The sequence below is a fragment of the Arachis duranensis genome, chromosome 1, assembly GCF_000817695.3.
Source record: "Arachis duranensis cultivar V14167 chromosome 1, aradu.V14167.gnm2.J7QH, whole genome shotgun sequence".
NCBI classification, from domain to species: domain Eukaryota; kingdom Viridiplantae; phylum Streptophyta; class Magnoliopsida; order Fabales; family Fabaceae; genus Arachis; species Arachis duranensis.
In genome coordinates, this window is record NC_029772.3 from 32,012,293 (window position 1) to 32,018,246 (window position 5,954).

General features: G+C 35.6%; 1 non-coding gene across 1 annotated transcript; it reads right to left on the reverse strand.

Moving 5' to 3' along the window:
* Positions 1-5,302: 5,302 nt before the first annotated feature.
* LOC127742791 (small nucleolar RNA R71) lies at positions 5,303-5,409 on the reverse strand. Its single transcript, XR_008004190.1, has one exon. It is a non-coding gene; the product is annotated as a small nucleolar RNA R71 (small nucleolar RNA).
* Between the last annotated feature and the right edge of the window lie 545 nt (positions 5,410-5,954).

A 5,954-nucleotide genomic window follows, 5' to 3' on the forward strand; every position in this document is an offset into this window, starting at 1 on the left:
AATCCTACTCAGAATACCACAGACAAGGTTTAGACCTTCCGGATTCTCTTGAATGCCGCCATCAATTCTAGCTTATACCACGAAGATTCTGATTAAGGAATCTAAGAGATATCTACTCAGTCTAAGGTAGAACGGAGGTGGTTGTTAGGCACACGTTCATAGATGAGAATTATGATGAGTGTCACGGATCATCACATTCATCAAGTTGAGGAACAAGTGATATCTTAGAATGGAAGCAAGCGTGATTGAATGGAAAACAGTAGTGATTGCATTAATCCATCAAGACACAGCAGAGCTCCTCACCCCCAACCATGGGGTTTAGAGACTCATGCCATAGAAGGTACAGTATGAAACGTGTAAAGTGTCATGAGGTACCGATACAATAACAAAAAGTCCTATTTATGGTGAACTAGTGACCTAGGGTTTACAAGAATGAGTAAATGATGTAAAAATCCACTTACGGGGTCCACTTGGTGTGTGCTTGGGCTGAGCATTGAAGCTTTCATGTGTAGAGACTTTTCCTGGAGTTAAACGCAAGCTTTTGTGCCAGTTTGGGCGTTTAACTCCCATTTTTGTGCCAGTTCTGGTGTTTAACGCCGGGAATTCTAAAGCTGATTTGAAACGCCGGTTTGGGCCATCAATTCTCGGGCAAAGTATGAACTTTTATATATTGCTAGAAAGCCCAGAATGTCTACTTTCCAACGCAATTGAGAGCGCGCCAATTGGGTTTCTGTAGCTCCAGAAAATCCACTTCGAGTGTAGGGATGTCAGAATCCAACAGCATCTGCAGTCCTTTTCAGCCTCTGAATCAGATTTTTGCTCAGGTCCCTCAATTTCAGCCAGAAAATACCTGAAATCACAGAAAAACATACAAACTCATAGTAAAACCCAGAAAAGTGAATTTTAAATAAAAACTAATAAAAATATAATAAAAACTAATTAAAACAAACTAAAAACATACCAAAAACAATGTCAAAAAGCGTATAAATTATCCGCTCATCAGCAATATTTCTTCTCGTTCTGTTTCTTGTTCTTCTCAGCCAATGTAAATGTTGTCTTATGTTGTTGTAGGGTTACCATCCCATTGATGTTGTCACTTGCTGAAACGGGCTATTCATTAACCACGAAATGCCAACTTAAGGTACGTACTAATTAAAGTATTTAAAATCTTTGTTTAGCTATAGTTTTACTTTATCAAGGTCCTCATCCTTGCAAATTTTCCCATATGATATTGCTCCATATTTTGGATTGTGGTTTGATGAGCGGATAATTTATACGCTTTTTGGCAATGTTTTTAGGTAGTTTTTAGTAGGATCTAGCTACTTTTAGGGATATTTTTATTAGTTTTTATGGTAAATTCACATTTTTGGACTTTACTATGAGTTTGTGTTTTTTTCTGTGATTTCAGGTAATTTCTGGATGAAATTGAGGGACCTGAGCAAAATTCTGATAAAAGGCTGATAAAAGGACTGCTGATGCTGTTGGATTCTGACCTCCCTGCATTGGAAATAGATTTTCTAGAGCTACAGAACTCCAAATAGCGTGCTCTCAATGGCGTTGAAAAGTAGACATCCAGAACTTTCCAGTAATATATAATAGTCTATACTTTATTCAAGATTAGACGACGTAAACTGGCGCTCAACGCCAGTTCCATGCTGCATTCTGGAGTCAAACGCCAGAAACACGTCACGAACCAGAGTTGAACGCCAAAAACACGTTACAACTTGGCGTTCAACTCCAAAAGAGGCCTCTGCACGTGTAAAGCTCAAGCTCAGCCCAAGCACACACCAAGTGGGCCTTGGAAGTGGATTTCTGCATCAATTACTTACTTCTGTAAACCCTAGTAGCTAGTCCAGTATAAATAGGACATTTTACTACTGTATTAGACGTCTTTGACAGTATAGTCTTTGACCATTTGGTCTTTTGACCATATCTTGGATTGAATTTTGATCCTGTGATCACGTATTTGGGGCTGGCCATTCAGCCATGCCTGGACCTTCATCACTTATGTATTTTCAACGGTGGAGTTTCTACACACCATAGATTAAGGGTGTGGAACTCTGCTGTACCTCAAGTTTTAATGCAATTACTACTATTTTCTATCCAATTCAGTTTATTACTGTTCTAAGATATTCGTTGCACTTCACCATGACGAATGTGATGATCCGTGACACTCATCATCATTCTCACCTATGAACGCGTGACTGACAACCACCTCCGTTCTACCTTAGACCGAGTGCATATCTCTTGGATTCCTTAATTAGAGTCTTCGTGGTATAAGCTAGAATTGATGGCGGCATTCATGAGAATCTGAAAAGTCTAAACCTTGTCTGTGGTATTCCGAGTAGGATTCAAGGATTGAATGACTATGACAAGCTTCAAACTCGCGATTGTTGGGCGTGATGACAAACGCAAAAATATCAATGGATTCTATTCCAACATGATCGAGAACCGACAGATGATTAGCCGTGCTGTGACAGAGCATTTGGACCATTTTCACTTAGAGGATGGGATGTAGCCATTGACAACGGTGATGCCCTACATACAGCTTGCCATGGAAAGGAGTAAAAAGAATTGGATGAAGGCAGTAGGAAAGCAGATATTCAAAAGGAGCACAGCATCTTCATACGCCTATCTGAAATTCCCACCAATGATTTACATAAGTATTTCTATCTTTATTTTCTAGTTATTTATTATTATTATTCAAAAACTCCATCACCAATTATTATCCGCCTAACTGAGATTTACAAGATGACCGTAGCTTGCTTCATACCAACAATCTCCGTGGGATCGACCCTTACTCACGTAAGGTTTATTACTTGGACGACCCAGTGCACTTGCTAGTTAGTTGTGCAAAGTTGTGAAGTTATGTTTGGACCATGGTATCATGCACCAAGTTTTTGGCGCCAATACCAGGGAGAGAACGAACATGAATGCCATTATTAGAAATCACAATTTTGCCTATCAAGTTTTTGGCACCGTTGCCGGGGATTGTTCGAGTTTGGACAACTGACGGTTCATCTTGTTGCTCAGATTAGGTAATTTTCTTTTTGTTTTATTTTCAAGAATTTTTCAAAAATCTTTCAAAAATTTCTCATCTGTTTTCGAAAATTATTCTAAATTTTTAAGAATGAATTCTAGTGTTTCATGAAGCATGTTGAAGCTTGGCTGGTTGTAAAGCCATGTTTAATTTTTTTGTACTAAGGCTTCCAATCATCAGCATAGAATTGAAATATCAGCTGTTATATGTCTGATTTGTATCCTAGAGCTGGCTGGCTATTAAGCCATGTCCAACCCTTGGATCGAAGCTTTAGGCTGGCTAACATTGAAAGATTCCTGAAATTCTTATTAAAAATTTTGAATTTCTTATTTTCTTCTTCCTAATAAAATTTCGAGAAAAAATCATAAAATCATAAAATCAAAAAATATTTTGTGATTCTTGTTTGAGTCTTGTGTCATGTTTTAAGTTTGGTGTCAATTACATATTCATCTTGTTCTTGCATTTTTCAAAAATTCATGTATTCATAGTGTTCTTCATGATCTTCAAGTTGTTCTTGGTAACTCTTCTTGTTTGATCTTTAAATTTTCTTGTTTTGTGTTGTGTGATGTTTTTCATATGCATTTTTGCATTCATAGTGTCTAAGCATAAAAGATTTCTAAGTTTGGTGTCTTGCATGTTTTCTTTGCATAAAAAATTTTTCAAAAATATGTTCTTGATGTTCATCTTGATCTTCAAAGTGTTCTTGGTGTTCATCTTGACATTCATAGTGTTCTTGCATGCATCATTGGTTTTGATCCAAAAATTTTCATGTTTTGGGTCATTTTTTTATATTTTTCTCTCTCATCATTAAAAATTCAAAAATAGAAAATATCTTTTCCTTATTTCTCTCAAAATTTCGAAAATTTGAGTTGACTTAGTCAAAATTTTTAAAATTAGTTGTTTCTTATAAGTCAAGTCAAATTTTCAATTTAAAAAAAAACTTATCTTTTCAAAACTTTTTCGAAAATCAAATCTTTTTCATTTCTTCTTACTATTTTTTCGAAAATTTTTGATTTGATTTTCAAAATCTTTTTCTTAATTTTATTTCATAATTTTTAAAACTTTACTAAAAATTAATATGATTGATTCAAAAATTTGAAGTTTGTCACTTTCTTGTTAAGAAAGATTCAATCTTTAAATTCTAGAATCATATCTTGTAGTTTCTTGTTAGTCAAGTATTCAATTTTAATTTTAAAAAATCAAATCTTTTTCAAAAATATCTTTTTAATCATATCTTTTCAAATCATATCTTTTTCAAATCATATCTTTTTCAAAATATCTTTTCTAACTTCTTATCTTTTCAAAATTGATTTTCAAATTATTTTTTCCTGATTAATTGACTTTTTGTTTGTTTCTTATCTTTTCCAAAACCACCTAACTACTTTTTCCTCTCTAATTTTTGAAAACTTCTCCCTCTTTTTCAAAATTCTTTTAATTAACTAATTATTTTAAATTTTAATTTTAATTTTAATTCTTCTTTTAATTTTCAAAAATCACTAACTCTTTTTCAAAATTTATTTTTGAAATTCTCTCTCCCTCATCTTATTCTATTTATTTATTTATTTACTAACACTTCTCTTCATCTCAAAGAATCTGAACCTATCTTCACCCTTGTGTTTGGATTCTTACCTTTTCCTTCTTCTATTCCCTTTTTCTTCTACTAACATAAAGGAATCTCTCTACTATGGTAAAGAGGATCCCTATTATTATTTTCTGTTCCCTTCTTTTTCATATGAGCAAGAGCAAGGACAAGAATATTCTTGTTGAAGCAGATCCTAAACCTGAAAGGACTCTGAAGAGGAAACTAAGAGAAGCTAAATTACAACAGTCTAGAGACAACCTTACAGAAATTTTTGAAAAGGAAGAGGAGATGGCAGCCGAAAATAATAATGCAAGGAGGATGCTTGGTGATTATCTACACCTACTTCCAAGTTTGATGGAAGAAGCATCTCAATCCCTGCCATTGGAGCAAACAATTTTGAGCTGAATCCTCAACTAGTTGCTCTACTGCAATAGAACTGCAAGTTCCATGGACTTCCATCAGAAGATCCCTACGAGTTTTTAACTGAGTTCTTGCAGATCTGTGAGACTGTTAAGACTAATGGAGTAGATCCTGAAGTCTACAGGCTCATGCTTTTCCCCTTTGCTGTAAGAGACAGGGCTAGAATATGGTTGGACTCACAACCTAAGGATAGCCTGGATTCTTGGGATAAGCTGGTCGCGGCCTTCTTGGCTAAGTTCTTTCCTCCTCAAAAGCTGAGCAACCTTAGAGTGGATGTTTAGACTTTCAAACAAAAAGATGGTGAATCCCTCTATGAAGCTTGGGAAAGATACAAACAGGTGACCAAAAGGTGTCCTTCTGACATGCTTATTGACATGGTTGCAAATAACCAGTTCATGTACACTTCTGAGAGGAATTCCATGAATAATGGGATGCCTCAGAGGAAGGGAGTTCTTGATATCGATGCTCTGAATGCCATATTGGCTCAGAACAAAATGTTGACTCAGCAAGTCAACATGATTTCTCAAAGTCTGAATGGATGGCAAAATGCATCCAACAGTACTAAAGAGGCATCTTCTGAAGAATAAGCTTATGATCCTGAGAACCCTACAATAGCAGAGGTAAATTATATGGGTTAACCTTATGGAAACACCTATAATTCATCATGGAGAAATCATCCAAATTTCTCATGGAAGGATAAAAAAAAGCCTCAACAAGGCTTTAATAATGGTGGAAGAAATAGGCTCAGCAATAGCAAGCTTTATCCATCATCTTCTCAGCAACAGACAGAAAATTCTGAGCAGAGCACCTCTAACTTAGCAAACTTAGTCTCTGATCTGTCTAAGGCCACTTTAAGTTTCATGAGTGAAACAAGGTCCTCCATTAGAAATCTGGAGGCACAAGTGGGCCATC